This window comes from Myiozetetes cayanensis, unplaced genomic scaffold (genome assembly GCF_022539395.1).
Source record: "Myiozetetes cayanensis isolate MyiCay16 unplaced genomic scaffold, myiCay2020 scf1, whole genome shotgun sequence".
NCBI lineage: Eukaryota > Metazoa > Chordata > Aves > Passeriformes > Tyrannidae > Myiozetetes > Myiozetetes cayanensis.
In genome coordinates, this window is record NW_026086604.1 from 40819029 (window position 1) to 40835387 (window position 16359).

The 16359-nt window shown below is 41.4% G+C and overlaps 5 non-coding genes across 5 annotated transcripts; 3 read left to right on the plus strand and 2 right to left on the minus strand.

Moving 5' to 3' along the window:
• Nucleotides 1-1276: 1276 nt before the first annotated feature.
• On the minus strand, nt 1277-1349 carry TRNAA-AGC (transfer RNA alanine (anticodon AGC)). Its single transcript has one exon. It is a non-coding gene; the product is annotated as a tRNA-Ala (tRNA).
• A 6544-nt stretch (nt 1350-7893) lies between these two features.
• TRNAA-AGC (transfer RNA alanine (anticodon AGC)) lies at nt 7894-7966 on the plus strand. The gene has a single exon. It is a non-coding gene; the product is annotated as a tRNA-Ala (tRNA).
• An 850-nt stretch (nt 7967-8816) lies between these two features.
• Nucleotides 8817-8889, minus strand: TRNAA-AGC (transfer RNA alanine (anticodon AGC)). Its single transcript has one exon. It is a non-coding gene; the product is annotated as a tRNA-Ala (tRNA).
• A 2109-nt stretch (nt 8890-10998) lies between these two features.
• Nucleotides 10999-11071, plus strand: TRNAA-AGC (transfer RNA alanine (anticodon AGC)). The gene has a single exon. It is a non-coding gene; the product is annotated as a tRNA-Ala (tRNA).
• Nucleotides 11072-11466: 395 nt separating this feature from the next.
• On the plus strand, nt 11467-11539 carry TRNAA-AGC (transfer RNA alanine (anticodon AGC)). Its single transcript has one exon. It is a non-coding gene; the product is annotated as a tRNA-Ala (tRNA).
• Nucleotides 11540-16359: the final 4820 nt, after the last annotated feature.

Consider the following 16359-nt stretch of genomic DNA (forward strand, 5'->3'; position numbering starts at 1 on the left):
TTCCTCAGAATGATGTGAATGATGTGACGGTTTCAAAGGCAGAAATACTCAACATTTAGTAGCATAAAAACTAGTGGAAAATGAATACCAAGAATGTCTAGCCATGAAGCCAAATGTTTCTTCACCTACAGAAGTCAACTACAAGAAAAAGTTCCAAGGGCCCCACAGAAGCCAGCGCCGAGCTCCGCTGCCAGTAGCATCCCACCTGGGAACCACAGCCTGGCTCGGTGTTTGGGTCCCGTAGGCAGATGAGAGAAGGCAGCTCCCCTTGCAGAATGCGGGAGGGGCGGCATCCGAGAGGGCCCTGTCGGCGTTCACAAGGACGGGAGGGAAAGGCTCACCAAAGCTACATGCGGGCAAACACACCTGAGACGGGACACATCCCAAAACCTGTGCCGGGGGTCACTGGAGGGAGGGGACACTGGTGAGGAACTCCCAGGAGGGCTCACAGCCCGAGCACAGGGCTGCTGCCAGCAGCGCTTCTCACAAAAAAAGCCTGTCCCTCGCTAACCAGTGACAGCATCCACCTGCTGTTCTTGGAATCCTGTTTTATAAATACTCCTAGTTCTTTCCTTTACAGTTTATAAGGAGTCAAACTCATTTACAGATTCTTCTGGTAGAGATCAAAAAACAAGGATGCAAAACATTTTTTCCTCCAGCTAACCTGAAACCTCTTCACCAATGAGGACTTGCTCCCATGCCTGTACGCTTATTTTTTCAGGGTTAATACTTCTTTTTTAGGCAATCCTATGCTAACAGTGAACAGCATACCTGTTTCTTCTGACTAAAGGACACAATCTTGATACCAGATGCAAAAGAGCTACAGAATAGTCTAGACCACTCTTTCTAACAAGCAGCTCTACACAACCAAAATAGAACTAAAGTAATGAGTCTTACAGACACGAATACAAAATTTTGTTCAGTATGCACTAAACTATAATATCAAATTTAAAGTCAACTAATGAATGAAATCATTAACCAAAGATTTACGCACCAATCAAAAAACTTCTCATTTACTTTTCTCAATAAATCGGTGATGTCGTTTATTATTACATTAAAATGTCAGTAAGTTTTGTTATTTCATGCAAAGATTGTATTTTTTTCTTCCTGTAGGCAAGAGAACAAAGAGAATTTTGAAATGAAAAAATTAAATATTTAAAACAATGTTAACTTTTTTCTGCATTACAGTTCTTTCAGGTTTCTTTACACCAGTATACAAGAAAAACATTTTGAAGTGTTGCTGTCTGGTTTACGATGTAATCAACACTGAAAACACTGGAGAATGCGGGCATCGATCCCGCTACCTCTCGCATGCTAAGCGAGCGCTCTACCATTTGAGCTAATTCCCCTTCTGAAAAAAAATTTCTTGGGACTAGGAGACACACACTCTAAACTTACCAAAAACCACAGCACAACTACATTTGATTATAAATTTGTTGTTTCTTGCTGAGTCATTCTTTCCACTCACCAAAAACTGACTGCAGCTCACAGCTGGAATCATGGGACACATCTTTCAGCAATTACAGTACCAGAATAATCTTATTCATCCTTTTATAACACAAGTCTTTGTTATTTTGCTGTTTTCATACAAGAAGCTCTCCAAAACACTGAATTACTTAAAAGAAACCAAATGTGTCAATGAAAAAAAAGCCCAACTTTTATTGACTAACTGTTCCAAATTCAACAATAAAACCATAGTCTTTCCAATTTTCAGGGCACAAATGTTTAAAGCCAGGTTCAAGAAACGTTTAATGAATGAAAAAAATATACTCTTGATTGAAACAGTTTTACAGTCAAAGTTTCTACTTATGTGTGTGTGCATATACACACACACATCTTTTATGTAAAAGTACATATAAATATGCACACATACATCCTTTTGGAAGGTGTCTGGCGTCTCTGGGGTGGGAGAGTCTAGTGAAAAGAAAACACATCTGTATTTTCCTTATTTATTACCTTATTTTTCTTACTTATTACCTCACCAAATGCACTTCCCTGTTATTAATACATTACTTTTAACAGCCTTAAAACACTGACTCTTTGAAACACGAACACATTCGTGTTCACACGACTTGCCTGCTATATCGTAGGCAGGGAACATGATGATGTAAGGTCCCCCCAAAACTGTACCCACAGACCCCTAGGGCCTGGCCTGCCCCTCCAAGGAGCAACAGTGCCTTGGCCACAGGGGCTGCGCTCCTTGCTGCCAGGTCTTCTGTCGTCACCCTTGCAGCTCAACTCATGAACCACCCCCAGGGCTTCTTCTCATCACATTTGCTTCCCTGGTTCCTCGGAATAGCACTCTCCCCTTCCACAAAGTCTTGCCCTTCTCATTCTACAATCCCCTGTCACCTGGTCTGTTCTTCCCCCAGCATCGTTGCTTCTGCTTAACAGAATCACACAGAATCAATTAGGGAGGAAAAGACCTCTGAGATCATCAAGTCCAACCTATGACTGAACACTACCATGTCAACTAGACCACAGCAGAGTGCCATGTCCAGTCATTTCTTGAACACCTCCAGGGATGGTGGCTCCACCACTTCACTGAGCTGTCCATTCTAATATTTAACAGCCCTTTCCAGGAAGAAATTCCTCCTGATGTCCAACCTGCACCTCCTCTGGCACAGCATGAGGTTATGTTGTCTCATCGTGTCGCTAGTTGCATGGGAGAAGAGACCAGCCCCCACCTGGCTACAAGCTCCTTTTCTCCAAGCTAAATAACTGCAGCTCCCTCAGCTACTCCTCATATGACTTATCCTCTAGACCCTTCACCAGCTCCACTGCCTTTCTCTGGACACACTCCAGCGCCTCAATGTCCTTCTTGTAGTGAGGGGCCCAAAACTGAACACAGGCCTCGAGGTGCAGCCTCACCAGTGCCAAGTAGAGGGGGACAATTACTTTCTTAGTCCTGCTGGCCACAGCTGTTACTGATTTAAAAAAAAAAAAAAAAGAAGAAAGAAAGAAAGAAAGCACCTGTAACCACTTCTACATACATGTAGTTGGTCAACCCAGGTTGTCTTGAGCTCAACCAAACCCAGGCTGAGCTCCACTTTACATCTTCCCCCTACTTATTTTAACAGCAGAAACATTTCAGGTATCTCTTTGAAACATAAAGTGATGTACCAAGCAAGAGAGCTGGTTCTGTCTCTGATTCTCTGAAGGGTGAGAAGAATTTGCAAACTCCACTGGATATGTCATGGCAGTGTGCCTTTCTGCTCTTTTCTATAAGCTCTATGTGTTCTTGCACATACAGCCAAATTATATAGCACATAATCTACCACATGGTGACTTTCTCACTGTTGCTTGAACATCTTCATTTACAGAGTAGATTGTTCCTGCACTGTGCTGGCACACAGACAATGGTTCTGTGCAAAGTTAAGCTGCATTTCTCATTCCACAGCACAATGGAAGAAGTTACTCATCCATGAAGTTAAAGTTACGCTAAGGGGAAAATCAAGCACGAGTGCAGATGAGATCGCCACCTGATTGGTTTCTAACTAGCCTGGCTTGTTTTTTACATCATCTTACTGGCTTCTGGTGATGCTGAATCATATTATGGACATTAGCCCTGACATGTGATGGATGGCTAGAAGCTACTGGACATGCCAATCCAGTTGTTCCTGGAGGTGGATTCTTTGACAGGTGGCAACACAGAATAGGAATAACTGACAGTAACTTACTGTCTCGTCTCTATCTGGCAGTGTTCACTTGGTGCTTGACAAGCGTCAGCACTAATTTGTTAGTGCCAGCCACAAAAAAATACGAAGGGGAAGAAAGAATAATGGTATTCAGAAAAAAATATAGTTTTCAGTTCTAAGTGCTAGTGAGAGTAAAAATCAAATATAAAGCTGCTGTGGACTTACGGCCAGCTGTCAGTTTAAGCTATACTAAATTTTGTTGTTTGGGTTGGGGTTTTTTAATACTAAAGTAAGTCTTGTCTGAGATTTTTTTTTTTTTTTGGCAGCAGGGCTGTGTAATTGATTGTGTATAGTTTTTCAATATTTGTAGCATGTTTTAAAGATTAAACCCAGCATGAAAATGGTATAGTTGTAACACTGGTGTAGTAAGGAGATATCTTTGCCATGTAAATAATTTCCATTTTCTGTGGCAGCTACTTGAACATGCACAGGCACATCAGCAGGTTTTCTGTTGAAAACACTAGGTGGAAAACTGTGATACAAAATCCAGCTGAAGCAAGGCACTTTTTTTCCCCACCTGATCTTATTTATGCAGTATCAACCACCTGATGCTGCTGCTCATCAGGGCCTAAAAGCACCTGCATAGCGGTTACAAGAGATGTGTCATTGCCAAAACTCCAGAGACTCCAAGGAGCTAAGGAAGAAGGGTGTAAGCTAGAGCACCTTAGCCTACACAGCTTTACCAAGCCTGCTGGCTGGGTAAAGCAAAAGTGGGCTTTCCAGTGTACTAATAAAACTGCTTTTTCTTGTTAGCAGTTAACCTGATGTTAAAGGTTCAGAGACCAAGATTTTTTTACAAGACAGAAATAGCTTTTACAGTTGCAAACAACCCTTATGTTTTATAATCTCCTTAAGAAAAAAAGGGAAGTGACAAAAAAAGGTATTACGTATCAAAATTATTTAGAAGCCATGCTCTCAAGTGTTAGAAACTACGAGGACTGTGGTTGGAAGATGAGAATTAAATTCATATTAATATACATTTTTTTCAATTGTGTTTTCCATCCTCCACCCTCAAAGCAATACCTAAGAAAATGCATGAGCATAAACCAAATTATGAATTTCCATTATGAAAAAAAAAAAACATTTAGGTCCATGTAAAGGCATACACACTTGGCTATTATTCCTGCAACTTACCACCAGCACATTGGGAAAAATCAGGATAAAAATCTTCTCTTTCCAACATTACCTTCTCCAACAGAGATGATACAGAAGGCAGCTCAGGAGGGAACACCACAGCTGGCCACCAGGCAGGTTGGTGGCTTTTCTTTTGAAGACTTACCTGCCATCCCCACAACTGCCTCAAGCAGTATTAGGAGACACAGCTTCGGCATTTCCCTATTCACATGATGACAAACCTCCCAGCACAGCCTGCTCACTGCACCACCTATAAAGAAAAAAAAAAAGAGGGCAGCAGCTGCCCAGGGGGAGTGAGTTGTCACTGGAGTGGGTGGAAACATATGCATCGGCAGAAAGCTCTAGAACAGCACAGGGTGTGCTTGGTGCCTGGGAAGGGCGGAGCAGAGGCCAGGTCTTGAGGGGGCGGGAACGTGGGAACATTCTGGCAGGGAGGCTCTGTTGGGGTTCTCGTCACCCCGAGCGAGTGCACGCTGAGACCACCGAAAGCCAAAGCAGGCAGAGGAGGTTTGTGTGCAGCCTTTTTACTCGGGGCCATTCTGGTCGTGATGGTTGTTCTAGTGGGTCTCATGAAGTCCAGTTTTGCAGTCGTGGGAGTGCTTGTTCGGAGGAGGAGGTGCAGTGGGCAGTGCTGCTTCTCAGCAGAAGGGGTGGTTTCATGAGTTCTTGTGGGGCGCTTGCTGCTCCTGCGCTGCGCTGCCGTGACTCAGGCTCCAGCTCTTGTTCAATTGCTCTCAACATCTGCAACCAGCTAGTCCTACACTTGCATTAGTAAGAATTTAATGGTTGTTGTTTTCTTTCCTTTCTCTTCTGCTACTGCTCATCCAGAGTTCCCTCGGAGTGTAACACTGAGCCTAAGTGAGAAGTGGCAGAATCAAATCAGAGGGTAATGTGGATGGAAGAACTTGTGGAAGTGGGTGCTATCTTAAACTTCGTGTGTTCTTTTGTGAGCTTGGTTGTGATATTGTTGTGCTGTACTCGTGTTTTGAGTACACTGTAAGCATGTATCTTTATCAGTGAATGCAGCTCTTCTACTGACAGGTCTGGTTTCCCTGTTGTAGTTCTAAAATGGCTGTATAGTGGTGTATAAGATCTTATAATTGTTTTACAACATAGGTGTTTTTAAGCCTTAGGTGAGTTTTGTTCAGAATTAATACTAAGACTTTTTTTTTTTTAATGACCAAGAACAAATTAAGAACTTGAGGATTATTGTTGTTTGGTTTTGATGTTTTTGTTGGTTTTGTTTGTTTGGAGTGGTTTTTTTTCAACTGCTTTGAAAGTTATAGCAAAGAGGTACATACTCCTGATGGAGAAAAGTAGTAATTTTTGTCTGCGAGTGATTTTAGAGTACCTAGTTTTGTCAGTCATACTGAGAGCAGAAGGTATTATGGCTAAAACAAGGTAAAATATTGAGTGGAATTTTTAGGAATCAAGTCAACTCACTTACAGCTACAGCTGTAGTGTACTGAAATGTATAGTGCCAAACCATGGCATAACTCTGAGTCACTTCTGAAAGTGGGATTTAGCTACGATGAAAACATTCCAGAGCACCATAATCTCTTAAGTGCTGCATTTCTAGGTTAATGTATGACTAAGCAAAGGAAATGCTGGACATTTTGGAGCCCTGGATTCAAAATCCTACAGGTCATGTGAGACATCCTAGAGTAGAAGTAGCAGTGAGCTTCCTTACTTTGCCAGATGTACTGACTTGTGGGAGTTTGGGTCAGCCAGTTCTTTAAATGTCAGTGGTATTTGTAGAATAATGCCAGCTGTAAGAGCTTAACTGTCTCCTGTAAATTAATTTCAGATGCTTCTTTCCACACTGATTAGGTTTTAATAGGAGAGGGAGGAACATTTTTTCCCAAAGCCATCTCTTTCAATCAGGGTGAGGGAGCATATAGCAAGATACTGGAGTTTTGTTAATGGGAGAGTCAGTACAGGACTTTAGGTCCAGGGCTTTAGGGTTAGCCCAAAGTCTGAAATTTGGTTGTTGTGCAGTCTGAAATCACTTAAGTCACTGGAGAGGAAAGACTTGAAAAATTTTCATGTGTCAGTGTGATTGACGTGTCTTAAAGGATCTTGGGCAAACCAAGAGTTGTTTCTGTAGTTATTGAATTCATTTAATTTCAGGTAGTCTTTTTTTCCAGAAAGGCCAATTATTTAATTTTGCAAGTGTAGTAAAATTTCACAACTTTCTCTTTTTTGCTGAAACCAAACCATTGAACAGAGTTTTCACTGCTCTTTCATTATAGTAAGGATGTATTATTTTTACGTTTTAACTGTGTATTCTTGGTTTTTTATATGTATGTGTGCATGTCTTTCTGGTGATAAAGTCACAATGTAAAAATTCCTGAGAGATGCAAATAAATAATGTGAACTATTTCTTTGTTTCCCAGAGTTCCATTTGCCTGGGTGCTTTTTTTTTTTTTTTTAATCCCCTTTTTATAATATGAGCTCAGACGCTATTGCCACAAGAGAAAGAACTGGAAGAACTCTACCTACTCTGTCATATGTATATTTATATTGTAAAATGTGAAGATGGGTAAAATCATTTAGCTGATTGTCTTCCACCTAGGGATTACAAATAGGGAAAATCTCTTTTGAAAAATACACTATCTAAATATATCCAGATTTCTCTTAGCAGCAGTTATTGTTTGGTGTGAAGGTAAGTCTGCAATTGCCTGGAAACATAGGCAGTATGTTATCCAGATGGCAGCTGTTACTTCAAGGAGTCCAGATTTCACGTGAGGCAAAATTCCCTTTAAGGCTGTCAGAAGCAGTGCGCTTTGAGGAAGTCCTGATTGTTTCTGCGTTTCCCTGGAAGGCTGTGTTCTGTTATTGTCTACCTAGTCATTGCCTCCCTACTTACTAATTGTAATTGCCTTCCCTACTTCAGTAGGGGATTAGAAGGGCTCTGACTGCCCAGCTGTGGTGATTTTAGAGGGAAGGTTTTCTTTGTACTCGAGACAGCGGTTCAAATGTCGGTATGTTTTGTGGCACTGGCCCGTCGGTGCGAAAAGTGAAAGTAGGAATTGTCGATAAAGGGTGTTGGGGCTCACCCGGGGAATTAGCTCAAATGGTAGAGCGCTCGCTTAGCATGCGAGAGGTAGCGGGATCGATGCCCGCATTCTCCAAGTGTTTTTTTCGTCTCTTCCTGCTTTAGGAAAGAGAGGCTTGTAAACTTCTATTTCATCGAAAATTAGGGTGTCTTCTTCCACCACAAAAAAGAAATAAGTGCCTGTTAATGGGCTTTAAAGAATGAAACAGAAATACACTGGCGTTTGACTGTTCCTTCTGATTTTTGGTGATAACATTCACCGTTTATACCATCTTATATTGTGAGGCTGTGTTAGATTTAGATGTATCTTCCTTTAGCAGTTTTGTAAGGATTGGAATGAATCAATTTTAACGAACATATGCACAGTATGAATTAAAGTTATTTACGCTGATCAAAGCTAAGCTTTTTTTTTAAAGTGCAAATTATTTTCTTATCATGATTTGGGGAAGAAATTGAGTAAAACTCTGAGAGACTGAATGTCCCTTGAAACTCGAGTTAGGAAACAAGTGTGCCCTGCTCATCCTAGCTTTAGCGAGGGCAAGGTAGCTGGAGAGAGAGTAATTCTAGGGCGAGCTGATGATTGTAGAGATGATTATAGACATTTCATCTTCTCATGGCCAATTCCACTAACTTTTCGTATCATAAAAACTAATTAGTAATAAGTTCGCAGTAAAACTCACTGTAATCATATGGACAGACGTTGTTGTATTACAGAGCAGCTTTAGTATTAGATCCTTCTGTGGAGGAGTTGTTTTTCAGGGAGCATGCAAGTGTACCCTACTTGTTAATTGATGTTTCTTCTCGAGTTTTATTTGCCTCACGAAATGGTCTGTCTTTTATCACCAGCTATAGATTTTTCTTTCAGGAACCTGAAGAGCGTGCAAGAAAATCTTCGTCTCCCCTTGAGCTGCAGTCGGTCAAAACACTGGAGAATGCGGGCATCGATCCCGCTACCTCTCGCATGCTAAGCGAGCGCTCTACCATTTGAGCTAATTCCCCGTTAATTTTGACTTTTAGGTGGGTTTACTTCTGCTGATCCATAGTTTGTCTCAGTCAGAATTACCTTCTTGAGTCAATCTGCTTGTTTAACACCACTGAGTCGCCACTGTGTTTATGTGGAAAGCCTGATAGCTGAAAAGTCAGAATATTCACTTGACATATGAGAAGCGTTTTCTGCTATGTTACTTTGATAAAACAACTTATTTTCCTGAAGAATTCCTCCTTAGTGTTTGTTCAGGAAGGAGAGAACTATTTTTTTTACATCTCTTACTAGTCTTTTTGTATTTGCACTGTAAATCTAGAAAGTCTACAATTAAAAGTCACTGAAGCATAGTGAGATTTTTCTTCTTGTTTTTCTTTAGTTGCTTTTTCAGTTTTATTCTATAATTAGCTGTACAGAAATGATAAATACAATGGTTTAAAAGTTCATGTTTGTCACAGTTTATGGAAAGAAAGAATTAATATATATATTCCTATGTTACATTCTAGGCATTTCTACCTTTATGTATTGACTTTGATTCTAGTAAAATAGTATTGCATCTTAAATGCATGGGGTTACTGAGAACATTTCAGAAATATAAAAATTAATGTCTAGTCATACTAACTGACTTTTCAGTAAGAAGCATGTGGGTAAAGGTCTATTCCCAGGTTATTAAATCAAAGAATGCTGTCTGGATTTAAAGAACAAAAATGTAGTTTACAGTGAGAGTGGACATACTCTCACTGTAAATGCAGAGGAGTGAGTTCTGCTAGTAAACTAAAATCTGTGCAGTAATGCCACAACACATGTGTTTCTGCTTTTCTCTAATGCATTTAATTTACTGGAGGACAGCATCCAGTCAAAAGAAAATAAATTATGAAACTGAGCATCAGCAAGTTACAACTTATCCAAAGTAAGGCAGTAATTCTAATCTATCACAATTTAGATTCAGGCCGAGAGGTGCAACTAAACCCAAACAGTACCATTGCAGACATTCTTCCTAGAAGTTAAATATTCTCCTGCCTTACTTCAGTCTCTGCACAACAAAAAGTAAAAACTTGCTCTTAACATTTCTTGCGGTGTATTGTTACTGGCTTTATCTACCTCACTTGACTAAACTTGAGGGGGCAAGCAAATAATGCACAAGCAGTTTCAGTCCTTCTCACAGGCACATACGTATCTTAGGCTCACTGATGGCCCACTGTACGCCTGTGGCTGGGATCTCTCCCGTATCATGTTTCACAAGGCTAAGCTCTGTGTACAGTTTTCTTTATCTACCCTGTGCAGTTTGAGTCATTATGAACATGGCAGATCACATCTCCCTGTTCTTCACCGCCACATCTCACTCTGCTGCCACTGAAAAGGCCTAAAGCATTCAGCTCAGAGAAACACTTTATTTAATGCCAAAATCAGATCAGGGCAAGGAAAGACCTCTGCAGTAGTACTATTTTCAGTGATTGGGATGTGCATTTCATGTAATTCACAGCCCATTACTTTGTGATCTTGCATTTGTTGTGATTACTCCTAGGTTTTTATGTAAGATGGTGAGTAAAACCTTCTAATTTCTTAACTTGTTTGGGAGAACTTCTTTACGTACATGTCTGAAAATAACCTTTCTTAATTCTATTTTAAAAATTTTCATAGGGTATTTCAGCTGTGAAGGCTTTGTGTCCACATGCTTTCATTTAACACAGATCACTTCAATGCATCTCCTTCTCAATACTAATGTAAACTGATACAAGCTAATTAAATCAGGTTTGAGTTTTGCTTTCTAGATGGTCTTAGGGAGATATCAGGGCAAATGCAAGTTGTGTGTTATCTTCAAGCTGCTCCGCTGCATTGTCCGCGATGTGACTTCTCTCAACGTGGAAGGATAAATCTAGTGGCTGCAGGGCACAAGTTTGTCGTGCGAGCTTAGCATGGAGTGCCTTGTCACATTGCTCTGCCTTATCACGTTGCTTTTTCTGTCATCTTGGGCAAAAACGTAGGCGAGCTCAAGGGAAAGTGGTGGTTAAGTGCTCTGAATGGCCGCCCTGGGGTCACTGCCCACCGCAAAGAAGCAGAAGTGAAGGAAAGGCAGTTTGTAGCCATTAAGCTCTACAGTGACAAGATAAGTGTGGGGCCCGCAGGGGGAATTAGCTCAAATGGTAGAGCGCTCGCTTAGCATGCGAGAGGTAGCGGGATCGATGCCCGCATTCTCCACTGGTGTTTTTATTCGCGATGGGCGTAAAACCACTTCACCTACGAATATTTTAAAAATAACCCCAACCACTTTTGTAGCGAGAAAACCAAATGTCAGAACGTACTATCTTTCAGGAGTGGCAAGCAAACCCCTTTTTTTTTTTTTTAAATATACACGCCTGGAAAAGATGTCTTTCGTGCTTTGCCTTGTTCCTCACTAGTGGATTTGGAAATGCTAAATGAAACGTTGGAAATTCATTATTTGACGCCTGTTTTTGAATCGAGCGCTGAATGTGTTTTCGTTTGTGAACAGAGGGGCCGCAGCTAGAGAGAAAACTGCATCGTACTCGTGGAACCGCAGTTTCGAATTGGCGCTGAAGATCAGAGCCCTGCGGTCCCGGAGTTTCCCGCGGGGCGGGGAATTAGCTCAAATGGTAGAGCGCTCGCTTAGCATGCGAGAGGTAGCGGGATCGATGCCCGCATTCTCCAGTGTTTTTTTGTTTATAACCCGGGATTATTACACCTACACGTAGAGGTTACCAAACAAAATGAGCACCTAGCCCGGTGAAAGGACAGTTTTGTTTCTAAATGGAGTTTAGAAATCCGTGGTTTCCCTTCTTCACTCCCTTCCGCTGCGTGCTTTACTACCAAAATCAGACTTGTAAAACTCTCTGTATCAACTCTGTTGTGACTGCTGGCTCTTCCTGGAGAGTGTAAATCAAATTTAGCGGGAAGAGAATTCTGCAGTGTAACATTTTCACAGGCTTTATGAAAAACAAGGTGTCGCGGTTTAATCCCAGCCAGCCACCGAGCCCCACGCAGCTGCTCGCTCACTCCACCAGGGGGCTCGGGGCGGGGGGGGGGCGAGAATCGGAAGGGTAAAAGCCAGAAAACTCGTGGGTTGAGATAAAGACGGTTTAATAGGGAAATCAAAATCCTTGCACACAAGCAGAGTAAAACAAGGAATTAATTCACTGTTTCCCATGGAAGGCAGTTCAGCCATCTCCAGGTGAGCAGAGCACTATCATGTGTAACGTTTACTGGGGGAGATGGATGCCATCACACAAAGTGTTCCCTCCCCCCTTCCTCCTGCTTCCCACTTTATATACTGAGCATGATGTCAAATGGTGTGGAATATCTGTTTGGTCGGTTTGGGTCACCTGTTACCATCTGTGTCTCCTCCCAGCCTCCCATGCACCCCCAACTTCCTTGCCAGTGGGGCAGTACAAAAAGCAGAAAAGGCCTTGGCTCTGTGTGAGCACCGCTCAGCAATAACAAAAACATCTATATTGTCAACCCTGTGTTTTCTTATCAACTGTTGTAAGAAGTGTGGACAAAGATAATTTAGACATCTGTCTCAGGAATATCTAATGATGAGTCTTTTCTGAGGTAAGAAAAGATTGATCATCCTTTTAGAATAACCACTGAGTATATTCCAAGATGACTTCAAATAAATGGATAGACTAATTACTTTTTGTCCTCTTCATGAAGTGAAGGCAGGGTACAGTTTGGAATACTTTTTTAGTAACATCCACCTTCAAGTTTTGTTGAAACAGTTATGCAAGGATTCTAACCTGCTTGTTGCACTTAAAATAGACCATATAAAGCTGCTTTGTACAGCTGAGGAAGGTCAACATAGCATTGTACTTTTCTATAAAAAAATCACCAATGCCAGGCACTTGGGAATATTATCCCAGGGGAAATAGCTTACCTATTGGGGTTATTCTTATATATGCAGTTAAAACAGTGTAGAGCTTGCTTAGCTTCCTGATCAGCTTAGAGCTTCTCAGTTATTGAGAGGACATCAAGAACAATAAGGAAGTATTTAGGTGGATTTCTACATCTAGCCCCTGTATTGCTGAAAAGCTGGATCATGCCCTTAACAAAGCTTACTTTGTATTCATTTGTTTATATTGATTTCAGTTTGGATGGAGTGTTTATGTGTCATATAGATTTTGTGAGACTCTCCTAAAAAGGGTCGCAGAGGCAAATACTTTTTAAAAATGGCAGAAACTGTGAGATGCTGGTATGTAGTCTTGCACAGTGGTGGAACTTGAGTGGAACTGTCAACCAAGCAGATGTTGACAGGACTGTTTACAAAGATACTGTAAGGAGATGCTCAGAAAAGGAAAAAAAATCTGTCTATATAATGTTCTTAGAACTTTATTGTTACCAAGTATAAGCTTAATGGCTGTTCTTTGCATTCCAAAAGATTAAGAACTAGCTGGATGATGAAGGTGCCTCTCCTTTCTTCATCTTCCCACCCACACATCCACACATACATGCACAGAAAAGCAGAGGTCACATACTATGTGACTAGAACTGAGATCAGGACATAAATACCAATGCAGGTAGCTGGCCTAACCTTACTATATTATTGGAGCTCAGCTCGCTTGATGGACATTTTGTGCATGGATATGTAGGCTCAATCCTCTCTTAATTCTCTCTGGCTTTAAATTATGGATGTAATAATGTGCAGTTATATTCTGGAATGGTATTTGCATTCTCCTGGTTCGAGTCAGGATCTGATGCTGCTGGAAAAGACTGGTGACTGGAAAAAACTGGCTAAGAACTAGAACCAGGAAGAAAATATTCCCTGGCTTCCAATTCAGTAAGCTTGTGCCAACCATGACTTTGTTGGTGAGTGGTCTGTTGTGGTTACTACTTTTGGAGATTGGGGGAGTAAATTACATTTGAGAACTACAGCATTGGGCACTATGAAAGACTGTTAGAAGGAAAAACAGCTTTTTAGTATCTCTAAGAATTAGAGAGCTGAAGTCAGAAAAAAACTTGCACCGGGACTGTAGTAAAGTGAACTACTTAAAATGGAGGAAGGGTAAAAGCTCCTCTACTTCCTAACATTTCTTTTAGGGGCCATTAGAGATACTCTCTCTGATCTGTCTTCCACATAAGAAAGTTTAGTAGCTTTCATGCATCAAGTTATTTGTATTTTTAAGAGTTTAGATATTATTTGACCTAGTTATCTTCAGTAAACAACGCTACCAAAGACTGCATCACTTTTGCTTCAGAGCCAAGAAAGGTTTTAATTATTAGAGGAAACCTCTAATGTCAAGCATTTGATACTTGGTCAACAGTGGCAAAGATGTCTTACCTAGATGCATAGGAAATCTGATACAAATTGGTCAGTAAGTTGGACCAAGTAAAAGCCTGCTTCATACTTGAAAGAAGTTGGTATGATAATGGTTAAGAAATAGTGTGGGGTTTTTAATCGTGTTTATAAAAGAAACAATTTAAACTGAAGATGTAGCAAGACTTCCAAAACACGTTATACAGGCATTACAGTAGTTCCCTGATGTGATTTCCACTCACAAAATATGGTAATTGGAATTCTATGCTTCATTAGAAAGGGGCCTCAAATTCAGGAAAAGTAGTCCAAACCTACTCCTACCCTATCCAGTTGAAAGGTGGGACATGATCAGGAATCACTGAACAAACCAAGTGAATATTTTCTCTGCAATCAGAATATAGGACACAGAATGCTTTAGGGTTCTACAGAATAATTACACAGCAATTACATTAATATAATTAGTAGGTCTTCTGCTCAGATTTCATGAATTACTATTTTTCATTGTAGCAAATACAATGCTCTTGTTTTCCTTATTAATTTGGAGTCCAAAGATGCCAGTCACCAGGGGGTTCTGGCAGTGCTTATTGCATAGACAAACTGCATTCTCAAAGCCTTACAACCCACAGTTAACTAAGTTTTTTTGGTTTTGAGAATTAAATAATTCAAGCTGGTGTCAGGCTGCCTATAAACGTTGTAAGGTGGCCATGCAAACTTGAGAATTAGATCACAGCTTCCATACTGACTGTCAGTTTACCTCACAGATGAATTCCATGCTTTTTAAGTGATCTTGCTGAGCCAGAAAAAATGCAAAATGCTTATTTTCTTCAGTCCATATTGCTGCATCCAGACAAGTTACAAAGCAAATTGCAGAGCAGCTCTGGTTATAAAATTAGATAAATACAGTGCAAAAGTGGGATAGAATCACTTCCCTGACCAGCTATTTGACATGCAGTCTTTAGTACACTTTCTTCTTCTCCTGTGATTCCTAAAGTCCTAGGACCTTCCAGGAAGATAATACTTCAGTTCCAAAGCGACCACCAAAAATAAGACTGAAGTTTGATGAGGCTGAACACAGTCTTATGGATTACACTATCTCAGTTACAATGTGCATGTGATAACCTTGTCAGGTGTTTATCACTTAGATGATAGTGCCTCACAAAAGTGCCTAACAAAACTAGGGATGAATAGCATTGAGTCACTTTCCAATCAAATCTGTGCTTGCAGGGAAATAAAGTACCAGCTTTGAGACCAACAACAGCAGTAGCAAATTACATTCTTCAGTCTTACCGTCTTGTACTGGTCACTTCAGCTGGCTCTTTTGGAGCCAGCCCAGTTTAATATGTTTATCCATGATCTGGATGAGGGGATCGAGTGCACCCTCAGTCAGTTTGCGGACCACACCAATTGGGCAGGATCTCGTGGAGAGCAGGAAGGCTGTGCAGAGGGATATCTTGACAGGCTGGATCAACAGGCCAAGGCCAATGGGATGAGGTTCAACAAGGCCAAGTGGTGGATCCTTGCACTTGAGTCACAACAACCCCAGGCAACACTATGGGCTGGGGGCAGGGTGGCTGAAAAGCTGCCTAGCAGAAAAGGACCTGCAGGTGCTGGTTGACAGAGGCTGAACATGAGCCAGCAGTGTGCCCAGGTGGCCAAGAAGGCCAGTGGCATCCTGGCCTATATCAGCAATAGTGTGGCTAGCAAGACCAGGGCAGTGATTGTCTCCCTTTACTGGGCACTGGTGAGGCTGCACCTCATTTCCAGTTCTGGGCCCCTCACTACAAGAGGGACATTGAGGTGCTGGAGCGTGTCCAGAGAAGGGCAGTGGAGCTGGAGAAGGGTCTGGAGCACAGATCCTATGAGGAGCAGCTGAGGGAGCTGGGGTTGTTCAGGCTGGAGAAAAGAGGGCTGAGGAGAGACCATATTGCCCTCTACCAGCTGCCTGTAAGGAGGCTGTAGTAAGGTGGGGATCAGCCTCTTCTCCTAGGCAACTAGCAACAGGACAAGAGGAAATGGCCTCAACTTGCGACAGAGGAGCTTCAAGTTGGATATTAGGAAAAATTTCTTCACTGAAAGAGTGGTTAAAGCAGTGGAACAGGCTCCAGGGAACTGGTGGGAATTACCATCCGTGGAATTGTTCAGAAAAACTTCACGATGTGATTTAGTGTGCAGGGTGGTATTAGGTCAAAGGTTAGATGTTACGGTCTTTGAGGTCTTTTCT